This window comes from Lactuca sativa, chromosome 3 (assembly GCF_002870075.4).
Source record: "Lactuca sativa cultivar Salinas chromosome 3, Lsat_Salinas_v11, whole genome shotgun sequence".
In the NCBI taxonomy this organism is placed as follows: domain Eukaryota; kingdom Viridiplantae; phylum Streptophyta; class Magnoliopsida; order Asterales; family Asteraceae; genus Lactuca; species Lactuca sativa.
This window is the reverse complement of record NC_056625.2, coordinates 95,559,422-95,573,304: the sequence shown is the minus strand read 5'-3', so window position 1 is coordinate 95,573,304 and position 13,883 is coordinate 95,559,422. Positions and strand designations below refer to the sequence as shown.

The following is a 13,883-nucleotide window of genomic DNA, read 5'->3' as shown; positions in this document are numbered from 1 at the left end:
ACAAATTCTTATGAACTCACCAGCATATTTTATGTTGATACTTTTCAAACGACTTGTATTCTCAGGAAATCAGTAAGCAGGTCAGTGACATAGGGATTCAAGATCATTTTGTTGACATTTGGAACTTTATTCAATGTTGTCTCTTCTGTGTATTTTCAAGAACGTGAACAACATGTAAAAACAATGTAATTTTTTTTATTGATGTATGATGTTTGGATTGCCATGTTTCATTTATATCCAATTTTTATGATACTACACAATGAAGTCATCCACCTCCAAACGTTTCCCCCGCTCTAGTATGAAGGTGTGACAGATTGGTATCAGAGCAATGTTTATAGTGAACTAGTATATCTAGCCATACAAGATATACAACAATAAATACAAAGGGACTAAAATATTTTGACTAAAAGTATACATACTTGCTAAGACCGTATCATAACGAGAACAAAACAAGATAACTTAAAGGTTGAACACTACAGTCAAATCTAGGCAGTTATGTAATCATATATGGCATACATATATCCTGATCAACTATATTTATTCGAGATATGACCAACATGTGTTTGGGAGTGGTAGTGGTGTTGCAACAAGTGTTAAGCTTTCCAACACGTATCCAAAAGTTTTAAGGACCCAACCTAAAATAATTAAAATACTATAGGAGTATTTTTATATTTCATCTATTTGCTCGTACTCATATATTCTTGCACAGATGACATGGCAGGCTTTCACCTCCCTGGAGACCCTTACTTTCCTAATCAAGGGAATGGGGGTTGGATCAAGGAAGACCCAGAAGAAGACCCCAAGGAACCTATGGAGGATCCTGGAGAGCCTATAGAGTTTTAAGAAGAGGACGTTGATGATGAAATCAAGGAAGATGACGATGAGGAGGTTGAAGAGGACGATTAATTGGATGTAGAGTCTGAAGTTATCAACCCTCCCTACATGGCAAGGGTATCACCACATATAATGGGCTACAATGGCCCTACACCTCCATGGGATGAGAATATTGAACGATGGAGCCGACGCCAGGACCAGCGGATCGCGCACTCCCTATCATGTTCAGACGTATTAGGGACATCGGTGACTAGGCTCAAGTGACCGCCGACCGGGTAATGAAGATGTGGGCGGCTATGTAGGTTATGAATGCTCGCACACAAGACCTAGAGCGAGACTTCTATCCAATGGAATGACTCATGGAGGATCTTGCCACTGCACGAGTGGAGCTCGGATAATACCAGGAGAGACACACCGCTCTGGAGGAGCATGTACGGATCACCGAACGCAGATTAGCTGAACTCCAGGGCGTATCTACTTCGTTGTCAACACTACCAGACCCTACTCATCGCGGCTAGTATATGTTTATTCACTACCGTATTGATTTTTACTTTGTGCACTACCCTATGTATTATCGACTTCATGATTAAGTGATTACACTACTCATGGAGTCATGGCTCTATCAGTTTTATTTTCATGTATTGTATGCCTTATGAAGGAAAATTTTAATGTACTCAAAAGATTATTATCAATGAAAAAAGAGTCTATATTTTATCATGATGTGTTGACCATTATGTGCTCTATTACTATTATTACATGCTGAATTTTATGCACACACTTGCTTATATACAACTGAATCACCGACACTATTCTCTAATCAAGAACTCATGAAACAAACAATACATTGGATACTCATTGTCCGTCTGTTCCATGATAGAAAGATGTCGAGGAGAGCAATCCGTAAGAATAATAACACAGCACCATCACCGCCGACCCCGCCGGAGATGAACTATGCTGCCTTCCAGGTGACAGTTTCAGCCACATTAAAAGCGGCTCTAGCCCACATATAAACCGGAAATAATGGTGCTGGAAATGGCCAATGGATAGGCAGCTCCCACCAAGGGATGAATAAAGGGCCTGCAAAGTTTTGTACTTACAAGGACTTCTCTAATGCAATACCCCGCACTTTCAACAGGACTGGAGGAGTCATAGCCTTGAAACGATGGATCGAGAAGGTTGAGTTGGTATTCAAAATTTGTGATTGTCTGGAAGAGAGTAAAGTGAAATTACAGGTTCTTGTTGGCCATCTTCAAGAAACCTGTACTCTAAGTGATCTGGTGGTGCCTTAAGTTTAGTTTTTGTGTTCTGAATGTTAAACACGTCGAGTCTAGTGAGGGGACTCGTCGAGTCCTTCGTAAAATCCACGACTGATCGGGTTTCTTCGGATGGAATCACTAAGTCAGTCGAGGCTACTCGGCGAGTCGGGTGTTATGCACTTCTGATTAGATCATTATACTCAGCTTCCTCGAGCAGTCTTTCTATTTACAACAGGTCTCTTTCTATATCAAATTCTTATTTATGTGTGACGGTGGAGTTGTTTGGCTCATCTCCATCCCATTCCTCCATTAACTCTTCCAACATGTCAACCGAAAATGTTGTGTCATCGTTATTCCTTGGATGTTTCATGGCTTGATCAACCCCAAAAGTAACTGATTCGTCTCCTACCCGAAGGGTAAGTTAGAATCTCGAATGTCAACTATAGCATTTGCGGTGTTAAGAAAAGGTCTTCCAAGTATTATCGGGACTTGAGGATCTGCTTCCATGTCTAAAACTATAAATTCCGCGGGAAACACGAACTTATCAACCTTCACCAATAGATCTTCACATATTCCTCTCGGGAATGTGACTGTTTTAATTTCTAGGTGAATCGCCATTCAAATTGGCCTTGGCTCCGGAAGATCTAATTTCTTGAAAAATGAGTATGGCATGAGATTTACACTTGCCCCTGAATCAGCCAATGCATAAATGGTAGCTAAGTTTCCAAATTGGCAAGGTAATGTTCAGCTTCCTGGGTCACCTTTCTTCTTAGGTAGTTTATTCAACATCGCAGTTGAACAATTCTCATTTAGGACCACTTTCTTCACCTCTTCCATCTTCTTTCTATTATTTAGAAGCTCCTTGAGGAAATTGGCGTATTTCGGCATTTGTGCAACTGCTTCTATGAATGGCATATTAATCTGGAGAGCCTTTATGTGTTTCGGAAACTTCTGGTAGTCAACTTCATTTTTTTCTTGTCTAGCTCGAGCCGGAAAGGGAAGTGGAGGCTGATATGGCTTAATAGGAGGTTGGCTTATATGTTCAGGTGGGGGTCTCATCGAGTAGTTAACATAAACTCGGCGAGTTGGGTCTGGATTCTGTGATTCTTAATGTTCTTCTTTATCCCCTTGCACCAGTTTAGGATCTTCTTGCTGAATAGGGGTCAGAGGAGTTATAATCTTCCCACTCCGAGTTGTCACAATATTTATACGTGCACCTTTCGGGTTACTTTCTGTATTACTAGGAAGTGCATCCGATCTTCTCTCATTCACTTGTTGTGCAAGTTGCCCCAGCTGCTTTTCTATGTTGACAATAGATGCTTGTTGATTCCTAAGCAAGGCTTGTTGATCTTTCATCATAAGTTGGTGTTCTCTCAACATATTTTGTTGATCTTTAAGTGTAGCATCGGTATCATTGTGTCTTTTCTTGGATGCGGCCACGAATCTTGTAAGCATGTCTTCCAAATCTGATTTCTTTTCATGTACCGGTTCCTCCTTTTGATAATAGGCTCTCTCCTTTTGCTTATACTTTTCCTCCCTTGTCTTTTTGTACTCATCATATGGTAGCCATTCTTTCTTTGGTTTTCGCCAATTATCATCAAACCTATCACCACTTGAATAACACACTTGTACCTTCCGGTTCCCATTCTCATCAAGATCACAATCTTTTGTAAGGTGGGGCCCTCTACAGTTTTCACATCCCACTCTAATAGCATGGATGGATTGGTCCATCTTAGTCATTATTCGGTCCATGCTTTCCAATTTTGCCATCATTTATGCCATGTCATCGGTGATAGAATTCACCGCCCCTCGAGTCAACTCATTCCTTCGGTTATGATATTCTCCAGAGTGCTTAGAGAATTCTTCAATTAGTTCTTTGATCACCGGGAGTTCCTTCTTTGTGAGAGGTCCTTGCGAATCAAGGAGTTGCCTAGTTGTTACATTGACTGCATCATAGAAAATGGAGACTTCTTGTTGACTGTTTAGATCATGATGTGGGCAGTTCCTTAGTAGGCCCTTGTATCTCTCCCAAGCCTCATAAAGTGACTCTCTAACTTGTTGTTCAAAGTTGGCTATGACTTTCTTCGAATTGGCTATCTTCGAAGGAGGGCAAAACTGGTCAATAAATTCTTCTTTCATCTTAGCCCATGTGGTGATGGATCAGGGAGGGAGTGATTTTAGCCAATCTTTCACAGCTCCCTTGAATGTGACTAGAAGCATATGAAGTAAAACGGTTTCGCGAGGTACATTTGGAACATTAAAGTAGTCGGCCACATCGTTGACCTTTGCCAAATGTTTGTATGTGTCCTCGTGATATTTTCCATAGAAGGGGATTTCCTTAAGTTTTGCAAGTATGTGGCCTTTGTGTTCGAAAGTAGCTGTCGTGGGAATCATGGGTTGCACAAGTCATGGTCCGGTATCATTACGTATCCTCTTCTTCCATTCATCCATAGGAACTTCATCGATGTTAGCCATAGTGTTAGCGAGTTCGTCTTCAAAATCGCTTCCTTCTTCGGATTCGGTTTCTTCCCTTTCGGTTTCGTACTCGGTGTCCTCCTTCTTCGGGTCTTCGTCTGCCACTGAAGAGAAGCTGGATTCTCCTACTTTCTTGCCCTTTTTCTTACTAAAAGCAGCTTTTAGATTCTTCAATGGTGAATTCTTTGATGTAGCGGTTTCTCCTATGTTCTTGCCTTTGTTTTTCCTCAAGGTTGCTTCCAGGTCTTTAAGCGGTGGAATCAAAGGTGTACCTCCTCCCCTAGTCATAAACGAACTGCAAACAAAACAAAAAACGTGCGTAAAAAGAACAAAAAATAAAATAAAAACGAAATTGAGTTTCAGCGATGGACTCGTCGAGTAGCTCCGATTGCACTCGGCGAGTTCAAGGCTAAAACTGAAAAAAAAAAAAAAAAAAAAAAAAAAAAAAAAAAAAAAACAAATTAGATAAAATTAAAACTAAACCTAATACCTAGACTACTAAAGCAGTAACTTTGTGCAAGATTAATTTCACACAAAGGATCGATAAAACTATAAATTAGAATTAATTTTTTAACCGTTCCCCGGCAACGGCACCAAAAACTTGATGTGTGTTAAACTAACTAGTTTATCCTACTTTTAATTTATGAATTTCACACGCTAAAGGCAGTGGACCTGTCAATTGATAATATGAATTAGCAAGTAGTGTATCGAACTCAGGGAACGAAAATTAATCTAACTACTAGAATTATCTAAAACAATTAGTAAAATAGAGGGGTTTTCTCTAGTTTTGCAAGACTAGAAACTTAACTAATCAACTAACAACTGGAAACACGTAAATACCAAGTAAATTCATTGATCAAAAGGGTTTATGTTTAGGTTCAACTTATTTACTCTTATGGTTAATTTTTATGGTAATGTAATGGATTAACTGTTAATAGCTACCGACTAAAGTGATTAGATTCACATTCATTATTACCGATCCTTAGAAAATAAATTAATTTAAGCAGTGATCAAGTGATTAAACTAATAAATTCCCTTGTTTAATTATTCAGGTTAAATAAGACTTGTAATTAGCTAATTAAATTGGTGATTCAATTAACCTCTTGATGTTGATGTATCACACAAGCGCACACATTCATTTACCCATTCTCTAGTTAATCCTAGTTTCATATTCACTATTCCTAGGCATATAGCAATGTGTTCACATAAATCATATGAGATAAGCAATTAAGAGATGTTCATGCAACTTAATTACATATCAATTAACAGAAAATAGTTATCGTTAATGCATAAGGGTCTTTAACAAGCTTAATTTAACAAGATTCACCACATAACAATTAAACAAAATAGTAAATTAATCCATAGGAGCAAAATTGTCTACCCTAAACAGAAACTAACGAAATTAGTTCATAATTACAGTTGATAAAAACCTAAAAACAAATTCAACCAAGCTAGACATAGTTCTCTTCAAAGATAAAGTGGAAAATTAAACCTAAGTTGCCTTATTCTTCTTAGAATCGAGGATTAGGGTTCTTCTCACGTTCTTCAGATCTCCAGCAGTATCCTTAGTAACCAAGTAAGCTTCCCAAAAGCCAGAGAGAGATTCAATTCGGGTTTTTTGCTTCTATTTATAGATTTCTCAAAACAGGGGCTACTCGTCGAGTAGACAACCGACTCGTCGAGTCCCCTTGAAGAATCTGTATATGGCAAGGACTTTACGTATTGCTTCGCAAATCTTCGTATGTACTTGTCGAGTAGACATCCCTACTCACCGAGTAGCTTAAGGATTTAGCATTTTTCTTCTTTCTTTAGTTCCCGAGCTTTCGGTCGTATCTCCTGCTTCCTTTTACCTCCGAGCCTCTCTTTTGAACTGAAAATACAATTTGAACACTATTATGTACCTTTTGTCCATAATATGTAAATAATTAGCTAATAAATAATGAAAATCTATACTAAATATATAGCTAAACCCACCCATGCAGGTATTTATACTATTCTATCTAAAAACTCATCACATTCTAACTCTTGGGTGCTTGACACAGGTTGTGGATTTCACATTTGTTCTGATTTGCAGGGCCTAAAAAGAAGTAAGGATGTGGAGCACGGGAAGATAAACTTGATCATGGGGAATATGAAGGTTTCACCTGTCACCAAGATTGGAGTTTACTATTCATTGCTTAGTACTGGGTTAGGAATAGATTTGAATAATTGTTTCTACTCATCTGATATGGTGAGGAATATTATTTTCTTTCATGGTTTGTACAAACAAGGTTTCACATTTTCGTTTGATAATGAAATTGGTGCAATAAATGCTTATTATAATGGTGTTTTTTTATTTTAAAGCATTACCTTAAAATGGTGTATATGAAACAGTGAATGTTGTAGACAACTTAAAAACTGATGTGTTGCATATCGATTATTCAAATGAATTAGATAAACCATGCTTGTGGCACTGTCGTCTTGGACATGTTAGCAAGAAGTGCATAGGCCAACCGCAAAAGGTTGGAGTTTTGGAGTCATTTGTCTTAAGTTTAGATGACACTTACAAATCTTGCTTACTTGGAAAGATGACTAAATCACCCTTCAATGGTACTTATGAGAGGGTGAGGGTTTGTTCGATCTCATACACACCGATGTGTGTGGGCCCTTCAGAACTGCCATAAGGGATGCTAACCGCTTCTATGTGACTTTTACTGATGATTACAAAAGATATGGCTATGTCTACTTAATCATGCATAAGTCAGAAACCTTTAAGAAATTCAAAGAGTTTAAACAGGAAGTCGATACTCAGCTGGGCAAGAAGATAAAGATGCTCCAATCCGATCGAGGTGGTGAGTATCTTAGTATCGAGTACCTTGACTATCTTAAGGAATGTGGAATTGTTTCACAGTTGACGCCACCTAGGACACCATAGCTTAATGGTGTGGCTGAGAGGCGCAACTAAACCTTGTTGGACATGGCTCGTTCCATGATGAGTCGAGCTTCGTTACGAATATCATTCTGGGGGTATGCCTTAGGGACTGCCGCTCATATCATTAATCTAGTTCCTACCAAGAAGGTTGCGAAAACACCTCACGTGATCTTGACTGGGAAGGCTTCCACATTAAATCAAATCAAGGTTTGGTTTGTGAGGCTTTCGTGAGGCGCGAGACTCACGACAAGCTCGAACCTCAGAGTGAGCGGTGTATTTTCATCGGCTACCCACATAAATCCTTTGGTTATCTCTTCTACAAACCGAGTGACAATGTTGTCTTCGTTGAGAGGAGAGGAGGCTTTCATGAGAAAGAGCTCATAGGCCAACGAGACAATGGGAGGCAAACTGACCTTGAAGAACTTCAAGAGTCAAGCGATGAAGGAGCCACAAACACTAGCGATCAACCTAAGGAGGAAACTCCTATTGAGCCAATTGACAAGTCTGTACCTTTGTGGTGTTCCAGTAGAGTTAGTGTTGCACCTGAGTTCTATGGTTTCCGTATTACTGCAGAAGGTGGTACATTTATCAGTGATAGCACACTGGTAAATTTGGATGAACCTAACAACTACAAGGAAGCCATGGCGGGTCCCGAGTCTGCTAAATGGAAAGAGGCGATGGACAGCGAGATTCAGTCCATGTATAGCAATCAAGTTTGGAACTTGGTTGACAATGTACCAGGTCATAAGACAGTCAGGTGAAAATGGATCTTCAAGAAGAAACCGACATGGATGGGAAAGTACACACATATAAGGCGCAACTAGTTGTGAAGGGCTTTACTCAAACTCCAGGAGTTGATTATGATGAGACCTTCTCAATAATAGTGAAGATTAAGTCTATTAGGGTTATGCTAGCCATTGTTGCATTTCATGATTATGAAATATGGAAAATGGATGTCAAAACCGCTTTCCTTAATGGAAAGTTGGTTGAGGATGTTTACATGAGTCAGCCAGAGGGTTTTGTCAATGCAAAGGACCCTAATAGAGTGTGCAAGCTTGAAAAATCCATTTATGGATTGAAATAAGCATCTCACAGATGGAATCTTTTTTCGATGAGAAAGTCAAAGAGTTTGTTTTTTCGGGAAGCAAGGATGAGTCCTGTGTAAATGTCAAGGCTAGTGGGAGTATAGTAAGCTTCTTGGTATTGTATGTGGATGACATACTACTCATAGGAAATGACATCCCAACCTTGCAGGAAGTTAAGTCCTGGCTTGGGAAGTGTTTCGCTATGAAGGACCTTGGAGAAGCTACCTATATTCCAAGGATATGGATATTGAGAGACAGGAGTAAGAGACTAATTGGACTTAGTCAAAGTACCTACTTGTATAAGGTGTTGAAAAGATTCAGCATGCAGGATTCCAAGAAAGGTGACTTACCGATGCAGAGCAATGCGAAAATGAGTAAAGCTCAGAGTCCGAGTACAGAGGCTGAGATAGCTGAGATGAGTCGAATACCATATGCTTCCGCCATTGGCTCGATCATGTATTCTATGACTTGTACTTGCCCCAATGTGTCCTTTGCTTTGAGCATGGTCAACAGATATCAAGGGAATCCGGGCAAGGCTCACTACACTGCGGTAAAGAACATTCTCAAGTACCTGTGGAGGACTAAGGACTAGGTCCTTACCCTTGGTGGGAGTGATGACTTGAGGGTGGTGGGGTATAGTGACGCCAGCTTTCAGACTGACATGTATAATTTCCACTCTCAGTCAGGCTGGGTCTTTACCCTAAATAGAGGAATAATAACTTGGAAAAGTTCCAAGCAGGAGGCAGTAGCTGCTTCAACTTGTGAATCAAAGTACATAGCAGGAAGCAAGGCAGAGAATGAGGCTATATGTTGAAGAACTTCATTGAAGACCTTGGAGTTGTACCAGCTATAAAGGAGCCTATGGAGATTTCCTGTGACAGTGAGAATGCAGTTGCCTTAGCCAAGGAATCAAGGGATCACGGCAGATCCAGGCACATCGACAGAAAATACCACTTCATTAGACATCGAATAGAAGAAGGACTCCTTGTGGCAAAGAGGGTATTATCAGATGAGAACCCAGCAGATCCCCTCATGAAGAGACTGATTAGGGTTAAGCATTTACAACATGCGAGGCACATTGGGCTGAAGGATGATATTAGTTTTAATGATTAGATAGCTTTCAAAACTTGTAATAGTAGAAATGTAATTCACCTTTTACGTATATATATAAAAGGTGTTTCTTTATTTACTAGTATAGTACTGTCTTGTGTCAATCATTTACTATTGTTTCACTTTGCATGTTTTAACATCTAGAATAATTATATTATTCAAACTATCCACAGTCAATCATACATTGGAAGTAGATATTGAATCAAGATTGTCATTAATTTGGTTTGTATATTTGTCTTAATGGTATTAGACATAGCAAAGTTTGCTACAACATTCATGAGTTCTCATAAGGTCTGAGTAATGGATTCAACCTGTGCTCACTTTTCTCACTTCATGGAATTTATCTTCAGTGATCGTGAGACGATAATATCATATAAGTCTTGAAACCTAGATATATGAGTTGTTGATTGTGAGTTGGTTGTACATTGATAGTACGAAAACGCATCGGTAACTCGACTTTATAAAACATATTGTTGTGTATAATTCAATGAATAGTTAGTACAAGCATATACTGATGGGTTTTAGCCATATGAACATTCCTATGTGCACATGCAAACCCTAGTGCTTGGATCTAGGTTTCTTTAATTGAACATGCATTCAATCCAAGACTTCTAATGGCTAATAGACTATAATAACAATATGAAATCAGAATTAGAAGTTTACCTTGAATCACTTGCTTGATCTTCTTGTCCTTGGAGCTTTAGAGTCACAATTGTCACTCCTCTAATGGCTTACAAACACCAACTAGCAAGAGGATGATTTGAGATAGAGGAGAGGGAAGTGAAAATCGGCCAGGGTTCCTTTCTAAAGCACAAGTGCCGATTTCCCTTGACCCCTAGGGTCTATTTATACTAATGAGGCTCCTAGGGTTTGCCCCTTAAACCCTAATTGGATAACGTAGGCGCTAAGCAATCCAATACCCTAATTGATAAGCCTTGGACGAAACCTAAGCCTATGCAAAGCCCTAGAAATCGTCCACCATTATCCATAAGGGATTTATAGCCCAAAGTAAAACTATCAACCAATTGACAGTTTATGCCCCTTTATTCAATTAATCTCTTTAAGTCACCAAATTAATTCCTAATTAATTTATGACTTATATTAATCATATAATAATATTATTATTCCTTATATTATTCTCATAATATATTAATAATATTTCTTCTCTCATAATAAATCATCCTGTCAAGTTGCTATGGTGAAGGCAACCCAAATTGACCATGCACAACCGGGTCAAATACTTGCCTAATATAGTTGCAGCCTTAGACACTATTCCAACAGTCTCCCACTTGGATAAGTATAGTAACTATATACAAGTATAATCCGATTAGCAATCATAGCTCTCAAAGACGCTGTCAAACTCTGATCTAATCAATCTTGTCCTTTAGATAATGGATCGTACAGTCCTCTGTTCAGATATCATGCTGACAATTCTATGGAACAATTTGTCTAGCATTTGGTTTCTCGATCTTCGATTCATTTGACATAGAACTTAATCGAACACATCAATTCAGTTCTGACCAGGCCCGACACATAAGTCAAATCAAATCATCGAGCGGTTGAGATATCGCTTTTACCCTCTTAGGATAAAAGTAACAGATAAACTTCGACTTGTATGCATTTACTTATTCATTAATCAACCATACACAACAATGTGTTTTATAACATCAAGTTACTGATGCAGTTTCGCATTATCAATGTAGAACCAATTAACAAATAACAAACCATATATCTTGGTTTTAAGACCATATGATATTATCGTCTTGTGATCACCCTTTTATCACATTCCATAAGGTGATTCCAGCAAGCGCGGGTTTGTTCCAATGCTCAAAACTAGTTCATAAGCACTCATGAACGTTGCAGCAACTTTTTGCTATGTCTAATACCATTTAGACAATCTACACACCAATTAATGAGAATGTTCATTCATACCTACTTCCAATATATGAACGATTGTGGACAATTTGAATAATTCGATGATTCTTAATAAACTCAATTATTCTGGAAGTCAAAACATGCAAAGTGAAACAATAGTTAAACAATTAACATAAGACAGTAACATTACTCATAAATAATACTCTTTTATTTAATCATCAAATGTTAATTACATTTATCTATTACACGTTTCCAATACTATCTAATCTATACTAATATCATCCTTCAGCCCAATACTCCTAGCATGCTGCAAATGCTTAACCCTACTCAGTCCCTTCATAAGCGGATCTGCTGGGTTATCTTCTAATGATATGCTCTTCACTACGAGTTGTCCTTCTTCTACACGATGTCTAATAAAGTGATATTTTTTGTCGATATGTCGAGATCTACCATGATCCCTCGGTTCCTTGGTCAAGGGAACCGCTCCTTCATTATCACAGAAAATCTCCATGGGCTCCTTTATGGCAGGTACAACTCCAAGATCACCGATGAAGTTCTTCATCCATATTACCTCCTTCGACGCTTCGCTCGCTGCAATGTACTCTGATTCGCACGTTGAATCAGCTACGGTTTCCTGCTTGGAACTTTTCCAAGTTACTGCTCCTCCATTCAGGGTAAAGACCCAGCCCGACTGCGAATGGTAGTTGTCCCTGTCGGTCTGAAAGCTGGTGTCACTATACCCTCGCACCTTCAAGTCATCACTCCCTCCGAGGACTAAGAACCATTCCTTCGTCTTCCAAGGGTACTTAAGGATATTCGTAACCGCAATCCAATGGGCTCTGCCAGGGTTCCCTTGATATCTACTAACCATGCTCAGAGCAAAGGCTACATCAGGGCGAGTACAAGTCATAGCATACATGATTGAGCCAACTGCGGAAGCGTATGGAACTCAGCTCATTTCAGCTATTTCAGCTTCGGTACTCGGACTTTGAGTCTTACTCAACTTGGCATTACTTTGTATCGGTAATTCTCTCTTATTTGAGTTTTCCATACTAAAACGTTTCAGTACTTTATCTAAGTAAGTGTTCTGACTAAATCCTATTAGTCTCTTACTACGTTCTCTCACTATCCTTATTCCCAAAATATAGGAAGCCTCTCCGAGGTCCTTCATAGCGAAGCACTTCCCGAGCCAGGACTTAACCTCGTGCAGAGTCGGGACGTCGTTTCCTATGAGTAGTATGTCATCGACATACAGAACGAGGAAGCTTACTATACTCCCAGTGGCTTTGACATATACACATGATTCATCTTCGCTTCGTACAAATCCAAACTCTTTGACTTTCACATCGAAGCAAAGATTCCATCTTTGAGACGCTTGCTTAAGTCCATGAATGGACTTCTCAAGCTTACACACTCTATTTGGATGCTTCGGATCGACAAAACCCTCTGGCTGAGCCATGTAAACATCCTCAACCAACTTTCCATTAAGGAAAACAGTTTTTACATCCATTTGCCAAATTTCATAATCATGAAATGCAGCAATAGCTAGCATCACTCTAATAGACTTTATCATCGCAACTGGTGAGAAGGTCTCATCATAGTTAACTCCGGGAGATTGAGTAAAGCCCTTCGCAACCAATCGTGCCTTATATGTGTGTAATTTTCCATCCACGTCGGTCTTCTTCTTGAAGATCCATTTGCACCCAACGGTCTTACGTCTGGGCACATTACCAACCAAATTCCAAACTTTGTTGTCATACATGGACTGGATCTCGCTGTCCATTGCCTCTTTCCATTTCGCAGACTCCGGGCCTGCCATGGCTTCCTTATAGCTATTAGGTTCATCAAGGTTTATTAGTATACCATCACTAATATACGTGTCCCCTTCAGTAGTAATATGAAAACCATAAAACTGGGGTTGAACTCTAACTCTTTCGGAACGTCTAAGAGGTAATGACTCGTCAATTGGTTCAACCGGAGTTTCCTCCTCGGGTTGAGTGCCAGCGGTAGAGGTTCCTTCATCTATCGACTCTTGAATCTCTTCAAGCTCGATTTGCCTCCCACTATCTCCTTGGCTTATGAGTTCTCGCTCTCGGAAAACCCCTCCCCTCGCAACAAAGACAACATTGTCCTTCGGTCTATAGAGAAGATATCCAAAGGATTTCTGTAGGTAGCCGATGAAAATACATCACTCACTATGAAGTTCAAGCTTGTCGTGAGTATCTCGTCTTACGAAAGCCTCGCAACCCCAAACCTTGATATGTGCCAACGAGGGAGCTTTCCCTGTCCACATCTCGTGAGGTGTTTTGGCAACCTTCTTAGTAGGGACTCGGTTAA

The 13,883-nt window shown here is 39.4% G+C and overlaps 1 non-coding gene across 1 annotated transcript; it reads left to right on the top strand.

The window, feature by feature from the left end:
* Positions 1 to 4,074: 4,074 nt before the first annotated feature.
* On the top strand, positions 4,075 to 4,181 carry LOC111902322 (small nucleolar RNA R71). Its single transcript, XR_002853737.1, has one exon. It is a non-coding gene; the product is annotated as a small nucleolar RNA R71 (small nucleolar RNA).
* Positions 4,182 to 13,883: the final 9,702 nt, after the last annotated feature.